This window comes from Muntiacus reevesi, chromosome 19, assembly GCF_963930625.1.
Source record: "Muntiacus reevesi chromosome 19, mMunRee1.1, whole genome shotgun sequence".
Taxonomy (NCBI): Eukaryota; Metazoa; Chordata; class Mammalia; order Artiodactyla; family Cervidae; genus Muntiacus; species Muntiacus reevesi.
The window spans coordinates 20641768-20659004 of record NC_089267.1 but is presented as its reverse complement, the minus strand read 5'-3'; the positions used below and the strand labels follow the sequence as shown (position 1 = coordinate 20659004).

Below are 17237 nucleotides of genomic sequence, written 5' to 3'. Positions count from 1 at the left end.
CTTAAAACACTATTTTTCAAAAGGGTGCTGGACCTTTAATGACAACTGAGTCCAGCTACAGAATAAGGAAAAATGTATAATTTAAATGTATTAAATTATAGAGCTGCCTTCAGTGGCTCATAAGTCAGTCTAGCATCCATGAATGAAGCCACCATCTGATAAATTTACTTCACTCCCTTTCTCGCCTTCCATCCTCTGACGAGGAAAACATATCATCTTTTATTTATTTATTTTTATTGGAGTATAGTCACTTTATAATATTGTGCTAGTTTCTGCTATACAATGAAGTGAACCAGCTATATGTTTACATATATCCTCCCTTCTTAGAATTCCCTCCCCCCACCCCCCATCCCCATTCCATCCATCTAGGTCACCATAGGGCATCAAGCTGAGTACTATTTACAATAGCCAGGACATGGAAGCAACCTAAATTCCAACAGAGGAATGGATAAAGAAGATGTGGCACATATACAAAATGGAACATTACCCAACCATTAAAAGGAACAAAACTGGATCATTTGTAGAAATATGGGTGGGCCTAGATTCTATCATGCAGAGTGAACTAAGTCAGAAAGAGATAAATATTTATTCACGCATATATGTGGACTCTAGAAAAATGTATGGATGAACCTATTTGCAAGGCAGGAATAGAGACACAGTGTAAAGCAAGACGTGTAAGCAGAGGGTAGGGGGGCACAGAAGGATGAATTGGGAGATTGGGAAGACGTATCATCTTGAAAAACTAACCAGGTTGTTGCTTAGGCTGCTCTGCTTTGTGACATTCATCACTTATTATTTTTTTTCTCATGTATTCTGCTTGTCATATGTCAGTCAATCTCCTCTATTATCTGGGTGGTGTGTTTGTAAATTTTTATTTTTCTATTTCTAAGTCTTTCCAAGAAATTTGGTCAGAAAGGGGATATTCAAGGTAGACCCTAAACAGATTAAAAGTTTGATTTTTGCTTTTTCTAGTTTTATACTTCACAGAAAAGTCACAAAACATCATCGAGGACTCACCTCTATCATGTAGCCCTTTCTTACATCTCTGACTTTCAGGACGAAGGCACCAAGCCCCAATTCAAAGGTGATCCAGGTATTGTCAGTTCAGCTGCTCAGCTGTGTCCAACTCTTTGTGACCCCACGGACTGCAGCACGCCAGGCTTCCCTGTCCATCACCAACAGCTGGAGCTTGCTCAAACTCATGTCCATTGAGTCAGTGATGCCATCCAACCATCTCATCCTCTGTTGTCCCCTTCTCCTCCTGCCTTCAGTCTTTCCCAGCATCAGGGTCTTTTCTAAGGAGTCAGTTCTTCGCATCAGGTGGCCAAAGTACCGGAGCTTCAGCTTCAGCATCAGTCCTTCCAATGAATATTCAGGTGTGATTTCCTTTAGGATGGACTGGTTGGATCTCCTTGCAGTCTAAGGGACTCTCAAGAGTCTTCTCCAACACCACAGTTCAAAAGCATCAATTCTTTGGCACTCAGCTTTCTTTATAATCCAACTCTCACGTCCATACACGACTACTGGAAAAGCCATAGCTTTGACTTGAAAGACCTTTGCTGACAAAGTAATGTCTCTGCTTTTTAATATGCTGTTTAGGTTGGTCATAGCTTTTCTTCCAAGTAGCAAGTGTCTTTTAATTTCATGGCTACAGTCACCATCTGCAGAGATTTTGGAGCCTAAGAAAATAAAGTCCCCATGGATAGTATGATCCAGGTATTGTAGCAACGTTGTGTTAATTACCTGGGAAAAGAAATAAGCAGCCATAAGTGGATTCAGTTTAAACCCACTGAAGGGTTCCAGTAGACTTTTCCAGATTAAAAACAAAAAGAAAAATTGACTCCAACTACAAAAAACATTTTCCAGTGACTCTTTTATGCTATCAGCATTAAGAAACATTTCAACTTTTAGTAAATGAAAGAGAAAGGAAATAGAATTACAAGAGGAACCATTTCATTCCAGGAAGATTATTAGGAGTACAGGAAAAATGAAAATAAGAGGATTTGCTGAGTAGTAATATAAGTACAAATTAATGACAGGATATTCTGATTTCACAAACATATGTGCACTAATCCTCTATCAAGTTTGAATCCAAGCCATGTTAAGTTACTATATTTTGTGATCATGGACACATCCAGCCTCTCTGAGCTTCATTTTCCTTATGCAGACAATAGGGATAATAACAATAATTCTTGTTTTACTTAATAGAGTTGGCTTAGGGAGGGATACTGTGTGTGAAAGTAGAGTGTTTTTCTAAACATAAAGCATCTGGTATACCAAAACATTGTAATTATCAGCACAAAAATACTTCTCAGTTTATTGTCTAGCTTAGTAAAAGGAATTATTACACCTCTTCAAGAAAAGCACAAAATGTACTGTTGTAAATTTAGGGTACCTGTTTTCTCATTTCAAAGAATATGCTTTCTCAGTTTCAAAGAGATCAATGAAAAAAGAAATGCAAATTTTATCCATTAAAAAGTACAGTGTTCTCTGTGGACTGAAAGTGTTTTCATGAGAATGCAAGTTAGTCATGTCCAATTTGCTTGTTCTTTACATCTTTTTTGAAGAGTGGTGTTTAGGTTGCTCAGTGGTAAAAATCTGCCTGCCAAAGCAGGAGATGCAGGCTCAGTCCCTGGGTCGGGAAGACCCCCTGGAGTAGGAAATGGCAACCCACTCTAGTATTCTTGCCTGGAGAATCCCCATGGACCGAGGAGTCTAGTGGGCTGCAATCCATGATGTCTCAAAGAGTCAGACATGACTGAGAACATGCACACACACACATACCCCCCCACACACACACTTAGAAATATACAGCTTAATAGCTTCACCTACCAAATGAACACCTCTTGTAAGTGACACCCAGATTAAAAATCAGAATGTTACTGGCGCCCAGAAGCCCTCTTACTTGCCTGCTCCTTCCCTCCTGAGACAAACCACTTCTAATAGTTTACATTAGTTTTGCCCATTTTATATTTCATATAACTGGAGTAATACAATAATGCAGTGTTCCTATGTGGCCGGTCTGTTTCATACAACATTATATTTGTGAGAGTCATCACTCTATTATACACAGTTATCAAGCGATTATTCTCATGGCTGTGTAGTACTTTTTGTATGAATACACCACAGTTTGTGTATTCATTCTATTGCCAATGGGCATTTGAGTAGTTTCCAGTTCGGGGCTATTTTCCTTAAGGCTCCTATGGACATTCTGGTACTCCCTTTTGTAAATGTTTGCACACATTTCTGTTGATGGTAAGACATGCTTGTTCAGGTTAACAGATCTTGCCAGTTTTCCAGACAATGAACATTTCTACCAATAGGATATGTGAGCTCTTGTGATACTGCCCTTTCATCAACACTTGTTATTTCCCTTCTGGGTTTTTTTAGTCACTTATTTTTATTTATTCTTGTTTATGTCTAGTCATATCGCCTCATAGTTTTATTTGGCATTTCCCTGATGCTTAGTGAGATTGAGCATTTTTTGTTTATTAGTTGCACATTTGGATATTCTATTTTTTCAATCACTGTTCATTTTTCTATTGGATTTTCTTTTGTGTGATAATTTGTAGAAAATGTTCATGAATTGCTAATATCTTTTCCACTTGTGCTTTAGTTTTCCTGTTCACTCGCCTATTATGCTTTTTGATGAACACAAATTCTTCTTTTTTGGTACATATTTGGCTCCCTGGAGCCATAGGTTCTGCAACTGCAGATTCAACCAATGGCAGGCAGATCAGGTACTATGTTTATCAGCCATGGATGATTGAATCCTCAGTTGCAGAATCTATGGATATAGAGGGCTGACTATGTATGTGAGCATCCACAGACTTTGGTATCCATGGTGGGTCTGAAAGGATTCTTTCCCCCCTCCCCACTGTGAAGTTAAATAGCACCTCCATCACCATCACCTCACACATTTACCCTTTTTAAAAAAGAACATTTTTAAGTTCTATCCTCAATGAATTTCAAGTATACCATATAGCATAACCAACTACAGTCACCATGTTACATGTTATATGCTCAGACCTTACCCTTTTTATAGCTGAAAACTTGTACACTTTTATTAACTTCTCCCTTATTTCAATATACTCCAATTTATTATTTCTTCTATAGTGTTTTTTCTCTGATTAATAGCTCTTTGCCTAGGTTGCAGTGATGAAGATATTCTCTTACCCATGACATCGTTCAGTAATTGGGAGTCAGTATCAACAATAAAGTAATACCAAACAAAAAACACCTTCCACTTGGTTAATCAAATGTAATTAAGCAAATGACTGACTAAACAATGAATATGAAGAGATGAATTTTCTGGCTGCATAATCAGTCACTTTAAATCTTGTCATTTTTTTAGGGTGAGCTAACAGGGCTGCTTTTTCTCTCTCGAGTGTCTGATTTCAGAAACATCAGGTTATCTGCAATGACAGACTTCATCCATTCCAACATGCCACCCCTCTCTGTCCGAGCCCCACCCCCAAGACAGAACCTTTTACAGGATTGTGGAGGATGCAACTTCACAAATGGGATAACATGAAGGATTTTAAGACAGGAACTAAGAGCCAAAGAGGGAATGTGTGACTTCAGCTCTTGGCAGGTGTGTATATTTTAGCAAAAGTCAATATAACTTACTCCCCATTTTCATTTGTTGACATTTTTGGTAAACAGTGAAGTCAGGGTAATTGCCTTTTGGTGCTCAGGGGTTCTTTCGTTGAATGTCAAATATTCTTGAACACCAGATAAAATGGTTTTCCCTGTCAATCTCCCCTGGCCTGATGAACCTAGTGTTTTGCTGCAAGAATAGACTTAGCAGATATGATGTGTCTCTTTTTTTTTTTGCCCCTCATATAAGACAATTGGATCAGAATATTTTGGGCAAATCAGAAAATACTTGGGCAGGGTAATGTGATTCCTTTGAATAAGGATTTGGGTTTAGATAGGAAAAAAAAAATTATTTGTGAGTTATAAGAGAGTCCTCAGAAGCTGTCATGTGCTTTTGGCTTTTAGGGGATTTTTGATGATAAGAGCTAGGCATAAGATGTGTGAGAGTTCTATATAAAAAGAATAGCTAAAAACCTTAATGAGACTTTTAAATGAAATGGGTGAACTACCCTGGCTAAAATGCACTGAAATCCTCACCGATTCAATTAGCCTTTCTGATTCCCATGAGTTTGGACCTCTTTGCGACCCCATGGACTGTAGAGTCTATGGCATTCTCTAGGCCAGAATACTGGGATGGGTAGCCTTTTCCTTCTCCAGGGGATCTTCCCAACCTAGGGATGGAACCCAGGTCTCCTGCATGGCAGACGGATTCTTTACCAACTGAGCTATCAGGGAAACCTGAGATTGGACCAGGTGGAGCTAACTGCCTTCCAGGACGAAAGCATCCTCTCCAGGACTTGCTACCTGTCACTTGGGACAATCCCCCTTTCCTCTGGATCACTGCAATTGGTTTGCCCTGTTCATTACCTGTTCTTTATCTATAATGACTGCCCCTCTCCTCTGCCAAAGATTTGGGAGGTTCATTTCATGTTTGCCTTGAGAGGTTAGTCTGAATTTGTTTCTGTTAAAAGAGACTTTTTCCCCCCTAAGCCTTCAGATCAAGAAGGCAGAAGTTAAATGACCTCTACACAGTTTGAGTAAGAAACTAGGAATCAGAGTGATCTGAGGGTTATAGGTTTTCTTGCTCTATTTTTATACTTGGCTTTTCTAAAAGAGTCCTAAGTGGGAAGGGACCCTGACCCTGGAGGCGTCCCCACAGTGCCTCTTTAAAATCCAAATCTGAGTTGTATAACTCACATTACAGCCTCCTTTCTAACCACTTCCTAATGTGGTGTGTTCTCAAAAGTCTATGGAATTAAAGATTAGTTTTTTTTTTTTTCCAAATTCCTTATTATAGATATGTAGATAATGAGAACATTAGGGTTTGCATTTTTAATAAATTTGGATTGTGGAAGGAGTCAGGTCGCTGAAGGAGACCAACCATAAGAGCACTTTGATTGAGGGTGTTGAGAAATAAAATAGAACCAAGTAACGAAATAAATGCACTGGTGCTTTAACAAAATTTAAAAAAAATGAGTTCTTGATTATTTTACGGGGAATTAATTTTAAATGAATCCCTGAAGACCTCCAGTGAGCATCTGTTTGCTTCTCACAAAGAATAGCAGAAGCCCCCGGATACCTCGGAGCAGAGTGCGTGGGGAGAGCAGGGGAGCTGTGCATGAATTATGAGGTGAGCATGTATTTGTGGTTAGCTTCCTACTCCTTCCCCTCACCCCTCTTAGTGGAAAACTATTCGTATGTGCTAACCCTTGACATCACTGGGGGAGCTGTGATATCAATCTAACTTTAACACATAACACTGAGAAAAGGGCTGCCTGCCTCTGTCTCCAAAGGACACCCCAGAAGTAGCCATTGGGGATAGAAGATTTTGGTCCTAGCCGTCTAATAACCCCCACGACCCCTCTGTTCCTGAGAACCTATACCAGAGCTTGGCCCTGCTCTCTTGTGTGTGGGCTGATCTCCTCCTGTGATTTAAGATCTCTCATACGTGTTTCATGGACGGTAAAGGGTTTCAGTCAAGACACAAGACAGGAGTGGGTATGAGTATCACAGAGAGGTCAGAGCATTGTCCCCTGAGATCACTCTGGGAGCCCACACTGACTGAACTCTCACCACGACTTTGTGCCTGCCAAGAGGAGGGCGTGATGGAGATGGTGAGACTCAGACAGGACCCCGCCCCCATCCACGGAGACAGACAGCTGTCCCTGTGGTTTCCTTGGAGATGGAGCTGTTTTCAGGAGTGATTGAAGCTAACCTTGCCCTTAAAGTCACCTCATTCCTGGGCCACTGGGAAGAGAAAAATCAACTTCTCTGTATAGAAGGTTTTGTCATTGAAGCCATGTCACCGAAGTCTTACTGTCCTCCTTTCTCTACCTGATGCCTAACTTGGGGCTCTGCACTTAGTAGGTGTTCTATTAAATAATAACTGAATGAATAGACACATGACTAGCATGTATATGAGCACCAAAATTTAAAAAAATGTGAAATTAGAAATCTATTTTACAGGGACTTCCCTGGTGGTCCAGTGGCTGACTCCAGGCTCCCAATGCAGGGGGCCCAGGTTTGACCCCTGGTCAGAGAACTGGATCCTACATGCCACAGCTAAGAGTTCACATACTGCAACCAAGATCTGATGTAGCCAAATAAGTAAATATTTTAAAAAAGAAATCTATTTTACAGTTATACACAATACTTGGTAAAAAAAAATTTCTTTGAAGGAAAAATTAGGCATAATCACTAAAACATACTTTTGAAGTTATCAATATATTTAATGCATGCTTCCCATCCTGACCACACCTTTAGATTATATAAAAACGTATCTACTTAGCTTTTTAAAGTAAAAATTTTAGCCAATAATTAACATTGGTTAATATTAACCAATTAATATTGTGAGCGTAATCCCAAACCCCTTTGCCCTACTTTTCCTTTTTGCAGAACTTCCTACCCTGTGCCATGAAATTCAATTTACTTCTTAAGATCCTTATTGATTATCTGATTGCCCACTTTGGAACTCTATCCCTTGAGGACCAGAGGCTTTGCCTACTTTGTTCACTACATTATCTCAAGATCCTAGAACAGTCCTTAGAGTGTATTCATGCTCACTAAATATATTTGAAACAAACATTTATTGACTCTCTTCTATGTGCAAGGCAGTAAGTGATCTTGTATATAGGGATAATGAACCAAGGACAATTTCTGTGAATGTATATGGATATTTTCATTGATACAAAGAACTTACAGATCTCTACATGTACATATATATCACAATTTTAAATATTCAATATTGCAAGTTATTTATGTGTGGGTATAAAACATAAAGGGCTATGCCCAGCTTGACCCATTTTTGACCTGATCCAGGCGTCTTTGCTGCCTGTGTCTCCCCACTGGAAGTATGGCATGCTCTGGGTGCAGGTCACCTCCCAGGGCTCCACCCGGCCTGCCAAATGCCCTGCGTGCCCTCTCTCCCGTGCTCTAGAACACAGCTCACAAACTACAAGCCTCAGAGTAGCATCTGGCCTGCACATGTGTATTGTGGGAGTTGCCGGGGGGTTGAAAATTCTTTAAGTCAATTTCTAACACTTAAAACTCTGGGGAATTCTCATAAGCATCCTGATTTCCGCCTTCCCTTGCAAAGCCTGATATCTGTCGACACGGCGCTGGCATTCCCACGTGGCCTTGTGGGGCTGGACTGGAGCCGCCACTGGCTGGACAGATGTGCTTTCCTGGTGGCCTGTGTCGTCACGGGGCTCATCACACCCACTCACCCTGTGCCTGGCCTTAGAGGGGCTGAGTTTACAGCCCCTGATTTAAGACTGCCCCCCCACCCCCAACACCTGCCATATTACAGCCAGCTTCGCAAAAGGTGAGAATAGATAATAAGGCTCAATTCACACTGATTGGAAGTACATATACTTTTTACATCTAGGGACTGTCTATGTATAAATGAAAACTTATTTCAGAAAATGAGTGTAGATGCTTCAAACAAATGCTTAGTTCTGACTGACAGTGGCTAAAATGTCTCTTCAAACCATTATGTCTTTTTAAGTCTTCCTCCACCATAATTATTAAGTCACATAATAACGATAATAATAAAAATTAAATCCAAGATAATTAGGGCTCCATCTCTTCCCCTACTTTGGACCCAACTCGCCCTCTTGGCATAGGAGACGTGTCTTGTCATCAGCTTCCTTCTGGGAGCTGACTGCTGGGACGGAGGCAGATTTGCAATTCCTCACTGTCCTTCAATACAATATGCTCATTAACAATACAATTGTCAGAAACAGTCTTACTTCTCCAGGAGGAAAAGCAGAACATTTGGGATAATGGCTCAGCATGCTGTAAAACTTCTTCCTGGAGGTTTTCCTTTCTGGAAAAGGCAATCCTGCCAAGTGAGCTTGTCTGAGTTTGTCTATTAGGCAAGTGTGCCTTTTTTACTTATATAATAATCTCCCATCTAGGTCACTTTGGGCAAAATAGCATCATAGGCTTGCCATTCTGTTTATGATGGAGGGGTTTCATCTCATGTGGGAACGCAGCAAGATGCAGTCCAGCATACTTGTATACATCCAAATGAAAACCCATCAAAAGAAGCAGGCATCTTAATGTCATTGGATCAAAGAGAACCGCCCATCTAGCCTCTCCACCCTGAAAGGAGGAAACATGTGAAGAAATCTCCTTTGGTCATTCTTCTATTCTTTTCTTTTTCTTTCCTGTTCTTCCTGCTGACAAGGATGGAAAGGCTACTTCATGTCAGGTGGCACCAAGCCATCTGTAGGAGAGCATAGGTATAAGTGTAGATTTTCATTGCTTTGAAACAGTGCTAAACAATTAGAATGTTGTCACTGATACCCTTCTAGCAGCTTAAATAACACTGCGCTCAGTAAAGGGTAACCAGTTTTAAGTAAACTATGAAAACATACAGCTCAAATCATTTGAAAATAAGCAGTATGCAAATGGGCAGTGAGCCAGATGCTGGGGTGTATGCAACAGGCTGGTGGGGACAGAGAGGCCAGTAGGTCCAGGGTGCAGTGAAGAGAAACCATCTTAGGGCTGATCCCTGACGAAAGTGGTCCAAACCCAGTGTCGAAGATGCCTGGTAAGATTTCAGCACCCAGCAGGAATCTGATCTGGTTGGGTGGGTTGTTACACTTGAAATCTCCAGGAAGGGACCTGGGCAGATATCTGGACCCAACAGCCCCTAGAGTTCAGTGGTTCAGAAAGAGGGGACCCCTGAGTATGAGGCACTAGCTGAGGAGTTTGGGTAGAAAAGGGTTCTAGGTGTTCAGTGGGAAACAAAATCACAAATCAGGAAACTGAGGCAGCCCAGCAGCCCAGTCCTCTGAGTTGCACACACGTAATGTGGGCTGGGAAGGCTGTAGCTGCAGATTCCCCCAGGAACCCAAGGCTGGTCTTGGCCATCACACAACCACAGCTGCTGTTCAGTCGCTCAGTTATGTCTGACTCGTTGTGACCCCCATGGACTGCAGCACGCCAGCCTTCCCTGTTCTTCACCATCTCCCTGAGTTTGCTCAAATTCATATCCATAGAGTCGGTGATGCCATCCAACCTCTGTTGCCCCCGTCTCCTTCTGCCCTCACTCTCTCCCAGCATCAGGGGTCTTTTCCAATGAGTAAACTCTTTGCATCAGGTGGCCAAAGTATTCAAGCCTAAGCTTCAGCATCAGTCTTTCCAAAGAATATGCAGAATTGATTTTCTTTAGCATTGACTGGTTTGATCTCTTTGCTGTCCAAAGGACTCTCAAGAGTCTTCTCCAGCACCACAGTTCGAAAGCATCAGTTCTTTGGTGCTCAGGCTCCTTATGGTCTGGGGCAGGACTGAGAAGCCAGGAGCTTATAGACACCAACACTGGCTAGGATATCTGTGTGTGCAAACACACACACACAAACACACACCTGCTAGAAGGAAATACTCCAAAATGTTCACAGTAATTATCATTGACTAGTGGAAATAATAAGAGTTCTTTGTTGCTTTTTTAAAAACTTTGTCTTCTTAGCTTTTTAGCATAAAACTTAAGAAAACTTTGGTAATAAGACAATAAGTTTCTTAAATTATACTTCACTTTAACTTATACTTGAAGCAGGTTTAAAGGTGGGCCACTTGAAAAAAATTTAAAAAGAACGATGAAGGCATTTCCTCACATTACAATCTAATGTGGGTTTCCTTGGTAGCTCAGCTGGTAAAGAATCTACCTGCAATGTGGGAGACCTGGGTTTGATCCATGGGTTGGGAAGATCCCCTGGAGAAGGGAATGGCTACCCACTCCAGTATTCTGGCCTGAAGAATTCCATGGACAGAGAAGCCTGGCAGACTACAGTCTGTGGGGTCGCACAGAGTTGGACATGACTGAGTGATTTTCATACTATAATCTAATCTTAATCCTACATCACTTTCAAACCTTCTTTTCCCATCAAATTAGGGTGGAGTGGGTGATAAGGGTACCAAAGAAGAGAGAGTGTAAAAGATCATTTTTGAATGTTTCCCTGGCATGGCCTTGAAATATTAATTTGGAGAATAAAATGAAACTCCCAAAATAAGAATCAGAGTGCTTATACTTGGGTGAAGAGGAAAATCTTAACAGTTAATGTTTTAGTCTTGACCTTCAAGACTATGTTTAATCTTCTTCCCTTTATTCACGTATTTATCCTTAGCTATTTATGGAAATGAGTCTCACTGTAACATCTTAACAATATAACATCTAGCTTTCAGCAAATACCTGGTTATGCTTATTCACTGAGCTGTACCCTGAAGGAGGCATAGTGATGCAAAGCTACATTCGCTGGGGTTCCCAGCCCATTTCCCTCTGTTTCTACTCTTGCTAGAATTGTGGTGTTCAATGACAGAAATGGCAATAATTACTTGCAATGGTTCCTCTCACATGTAACGATTAACTTCAGATGTTGTTAGCACAGATGAGTGTATCAACAGCTTCTCATTGTCAAGGCTGTCTGTTCCAGTTTGTGTCATTCAGTATTCATGAATTGAAAATTCAGTATTAAGTATTATGAATTCTCCTCCAATTTAAGAATAGATTGAATGTAATATCAACCAAAATACCGAGAGTTCTTTTAAATGTAAAAATTAAGAAACAACCAAAATTTGTTAGGGAAATCAAAGAACCTAGAATAGTCTAACTAGAAGCTTTATCTAATTTCAAGATACTATTAGGCTGCAGTACTCGGCACAGCTAGGTTGATAGGTAGATAGACAAAGATCAGAAGAACAGAACAGAGTCCATAAAGAGATCCATATTTATGTGATCAGTTTATTTCTCCCAAAGGCCCGAAGGCAACTTAAAGGGGAAAGGAAAGTCTTTTCGACAAATGGTGCTGGAATTAATGTACAATTTTATGAAAAAGTATATCAATACTACCTCACACTCTACTCAAAATAAAATTGAAATGAACATATTTTAAAAAGTTAAAATTTAAAAAGCTTCTACAAAATGTAAGCAAATCTTCACAAAATTGATATAGGTAAAAACTTTTCAATTGGATAGTCACACAAAAAAATAAAAACTTGAACTTGAAAGCTGAAAACTTCTAATTATCAAAAGACACCTTTAGGAAAATGGAAAGGTAGGTGCATGTTTATTCAATCAGTTTTGGGGACCCAGATCAGATTTCTCTCCTTTTTCTGAGCTCTGTAAGGATCCAGGGCCTTGGCATCAGCAGAAACCTCTTGTGCCTGTCTACCTCCTTGGAGAGTCCAGATGAATTTGGATCTCTTCTGGGTCTTGGGTAGCCTTAAGGTTTATTTGGTGGTGGATAAACTCCTCTCTGTGAAGAGTATATTTTCCTTGAATTTAGTTTCAAAAAGAGATACCTGGGTTACCCCAGCTGCAAAACCCTGGGAAGGTTTTGCTCAGTTGGAAAATACTGACTGTCTTGCCCAAGTTGAGAGAACCCGGGGAGATTTTATTATGTACAGACAGAATTTATACAGACAAGTACTTGCTTAACTGGAAATTAAAGGAAATCTCATCCTCAAAACGGTCAAATTGGGATTCTTTTTACATTTAAACTTTTTTTTTGCCTATGCAGCTAGAAAAATCTGTCTTGATAAAACATCTTTTCAGAATTCTGACCCTAAAAAACAAAACCCCTTCTAGGAGGAACATTTGCATTTCTCTCCCCTTGTCGTGTCTTTGAGATGTAAATATTCCACCTGATCTCAGGAGTGTGTGCGTGTGTGTGTGAGTGTGTGTGTGTGTGTGTGTGTGTCTGTTTGAGCTTGTTCTCTGCCAACTGCAAGATAAACAAATAGTGTACGTTTGGCAACTAGTCAAATAAACTGAAATTCCAAGCAGTCTTTGTGCCTGACTGTGCCAACTCTCAAGGAGAATTGCCATAAAGGATTCCAGACTGTAAGGGTCCTTTGTCATCTCAATTTTAATTATGTCATGTCTATGATAAAGGTCTTTACTTTCTCAAACTAATTTTGGAAGTAAATTCTCTGAATATTATGAAGGCTGCATTCTTTGCACTTTTTTATGGGGACATCTCTCGGGTCTTACTGGTTTGGTTCATTATTAAGATACTACCCATTTAGAGAAATGCAAATCAAAACTACAATGAGGTGTCACCTCACACCAGTCAGAATGGCCATCATTAAAAAGTCTATAGATAATAAATGTTGGAGAGATTATGGAGAAGAAGGAACACTCCTACACTGCAGATGGGAATATAAGTTGGTGCAGCCACTTTGGAAAGAGTATAGAGGTTTCTCAAAGAAGTAAAAATAGAACAATTTGTATAACCCAGAAGTTTCACTCTGGGTATATACCTGAAAAAAACACTCATTGGAAAAGACAAATGCATGTCAACATCCATAACTGCATTATTTACAATTGCCAAGATGTGGAAGCAATCCACTGACGGATGAGTGGATAAAGCAGCAGAGGTGCATATATACAATGGAATACTACTCAGCCATAAAAAAGAATGCAAATTTGCCACTTGCAGCAACATGGATGAATTTGGAGGGCATTATGCTAAGTGAAATAAATTAGAGGAAGATAAATGTTGTATGATATTGCTTATATGGAGATCTAAAAAAATACAGAAAATTAGTAAATATAACAAAAAGCAGCAGACTCACAGATAGAATAAAATAGTGGTTACGAGTAGGGGGCATTATAGGGGTGAGGAAGGGGGAGGTACAAACTATTGGGTGTAAGATAGGTTCAAGGATGTATGTACAACATGGGGAACATAGCCAATACTTTGTAATAAGTGTAAATGGAAAGTAACCTATGAAAACTGTATAAAAATAAATTTTAAAAGAAAAAAATACTTGTTTGGGAAACCTTATTTGTTGTCTCCAAGTTTCTTCAGTGAATTTTACAGATGCTAATAAAAATGTTACATTAAATAAAATTGGTTAACAGGGAAATTTGAAGAAGCTGAGGGGAAAGTCAAAAGACTTCTCCCTGGTAAGGTACGAATTTTAAAGGGACCTGTCCCAGTAGAACAGAAATCTTTTGATGTTTATTAAGAAGTGAAATAAATAAACTGGGCAATAATGGGATTAAACACAGGTTTTGATAACATGCTACCTAAAGTTGAATGGGCCAAAGGACTCCCTATTGGTCCCCCGTACCTTAAAGGACCCCAAACCAAGTCCACTCTGTTTACCCCATTTGAAAAAAGTTTCTAAAGACTGGAAGAAAATTACACTGGGATACTTGATCATCAATTGCATGGGGCAAGAGTTTGGCCAATTTATCAAGCTGAAAGATTGACAAAAAGGACCTAAGTCCATAGGCTCAACTCCTTACTGGGGATCCCAAAACCTTTACATAAAAATAGATAAAATGGCCAGAGGATCCAACAGAAAGTTTATGGGACTCCTTGTTAGACCAAGACTTCTCGATAGGGTTCTAATGGAAGCTAAAGTTAAAAGTAAAATACTTGATAGAACTGAAATGAATGTTTATAAAAATTGATGTATTTAAATGAGTTTATAATTATATTATGGGATAGACATGTCTCACTGGGGAATGCTTCCCTGCATGGTATTATAAGACAGGGCACACAAATCTGACTCTCAGACAATATTAATCAAATATACTAAAGGAAACTAATAGGGTTACCTTAGCCCACACAATATAAAGTAAAAACTGGGGGCTAATATTCAGGGACTAATAAAAGCAAATTAAAGAAAATGCAATTGGGCTAGTTGGTCATTTGATACCATTTAGGTGGCAAACCAGATCATTCCGAAATTAGAAGCAACTGTCTCTGTCTTGCAAATTTCTAGAATCGAAGTGTAAATACATCCCACAGTGACCTAAGGTTTAGTCCAATTAGTTCAATCAGATAGAACTTGAAACTGAAAGAAAAAAGGGGAAAAGAAGCCCTTTGATATTCAAACTGCTAAAAAGGCTCCTTCACCCCAACTCAAATTCACAGCCTCCTTAAAGATTTACCAAGGATAAATACAAATCATAAGTCATTTCCACAAATAGTAAAAAGACTTCGTCAGTTAAGTAAATAGATTTAACTTAGTCCAACTGTTGTTTATAAAGTAGTAAGTTTATACTGTAGTATCTGGATTCATGACTAAGTTTTAAAATGAAGCCATAACACCTCTAGTTATGTCTGTTTATATGCTGTGTGTACATTATACATACATGTCTCTACCTCCAGATAGAATTATCAGAATTAAATTTACATAAGAGCTCTATTTAATTGACTTAAAAGTAAGCACTTATAAATTAAATATTTCTAAATGTAATAGAAACTAACTCAAATGAACTCCAAATTCATATGATCTGGGAAATATTCAGTATTAATTAATACTGAGAACTAAAGTTTAAATTTGCTGGTTTAATTAATACATCCATGTCTTACTCTTATTGCACCTAGGTTTATAAAAGTTGAATAAGCCCCTATTATCTCTTATAAAATGTATCAGTAAGGAAAGTAGCCAGGGATGATGTCTGATTTAGTCTAATGGCTCTAAGTTTTCATGGGCAATCTGAACATAATTATTAGGAACAAGTGAGTTAAATAGATATAGATTGGGTAAGGGCTTTTAGGTGAATCTTTAAAAATAATTGTTTTGTGGTATGTCTGCTTAAACATAGTTTCTACAGATTTTTGGTAACTTGGAATTTTAGAGTTTTGCTAAGTTAAATGATGAAAGTTCGTTAAATATCCAGATCATTCTCAAACAAAATACTGAAACATTAACACTGAACACAAGCTTCCTTTTACAGAAAAACTAAATATATTTAGGACTATTAGTAAAAATGTTTCATGCTGCACTGAAAATTTTTCTATAAAAAGCACATGCTTTTAAAAACTATAAGTTGAATTTACAGTTTTGCCAGTCTACAGAATACTAATTAATGTAAAGGCCAGTTTATAATTGCTAGTTTCTTATTTTTCACCAGAATTAAGCTTAAAAAGAATTCTAATTAATATATATATAATTAAGACTGTTAGGTAGGTAGAATAGGAAACAGGAGTCCAAAATGGCGGTGGCTAAAAGACAAGGAAGGGAAAAGCCCCTGAAAATAGAACAAAGGAAGGTCTGAGGACCAGAGTGAGGACCTCAGGTAGAACAAATAGCACTCCTGGCTAGCCCAGTTTACATAGGGCAGGCCCAAGGGGGAGGAAAAAACACATAAAAAGAGGATCTAAAGGGCCAGGGCTCTCTCTTCTCTTCGTGTCTTTGGGTGGGCATGCCTTCATGCCTCGAGGATGTATTTTCCTGCTATTTTCTAAATAAAACTGGGCTGTAAATCAGAGCTGTAACACTGATCTGTCTAAGAACTATAACACAGTCTGTTCGAGAACCAAGAGCTATAACATGGTCTGTCCAAGAGCTGTGATGCGCCGAGGGCTTTAATGTCCGTCGCTTCAAATTTTTGTTGAGACGAGACAGAACTGAGGAGATTATACTCGCCTGACAAGACTACTAAAATTAACATGGAAAACATCTTTGTATGAAGGGGAAAAAAGATGCAAGAAATGGAAATACTTTGTTAAGGCTAAGAAAGTAATTTTATCCTGGAAGGAGAAAGAGAAAGCATAGGACAAAATCTGAAAGTTAAGAAAGTTATATAAGTTTTTGGGGAAAGGAGTCCTGAGAAGAGTTTTGTGCATGGTCAAAACTGGCTAAGATTAAAAATGAAATATAATTAGGTAAGTCAATTTTAATATTAAGAGTAAGCTGGTACAAAAATAAAATGTTGTTCATTCTCTCTGGTTTATGTTCTCTGTGTTAAGAGGACAAAGGTATTTTTGGAATATTAATTTGCTTTTGATAACTGATTGTAAGGTTTCTTTGCAGCTGTTTGTTTAGTCCCTGAGTTGTGTCCGACTTTTTGTCACCGCATGGACTGTAGTCTGCCAGGCCCCTCTGTCCATGGGGTTTCCCAGGCTGGAGTGGGCTGCCATTTCCTTCTCCAGAGGGTCTTCCCAACCCTGGGATTGAACCTGTGTCTCCTTCTTGGCAGGCAAATTGTTTACCACTGAGGCACCTCTGGAAAAGTAACCTGTTACAAGCTTCTGTATTTAAAATCTTTAATTGTAACTTTGGTTGAATATTAAGTATTATTTCGCAGTAACCGATGATCCTATTTGGCCAAGTGTTTTGAAACATTTTGATATTCTTGACAAATTTCCAAATTCCAAATAAAGCTATTTTGA

General features: G+C 39.0%; 1 long non-coding RNA gene across 1 annotated transcript in view; it reads right to left on the bottom strand.

Moving 5' to 3' along the window:
- Positions 1–371: 371 nt before the first annotated feature.
- The window catches only part of LOC136150881 (uncharacterized), a 32492-nt gene continuing 15626 nt past the window's right edge, over positions 372–17237 (bottom strand). Inside the window, exon 6 of the long non-coding RNA XR_010659951.1 lies at positions 372–1743. This is a non-coding gene — a long non-coding RNA (uncharacterized lncRNA). The remainder of the gene's footprint in view (positions 1744–17237) is intronic.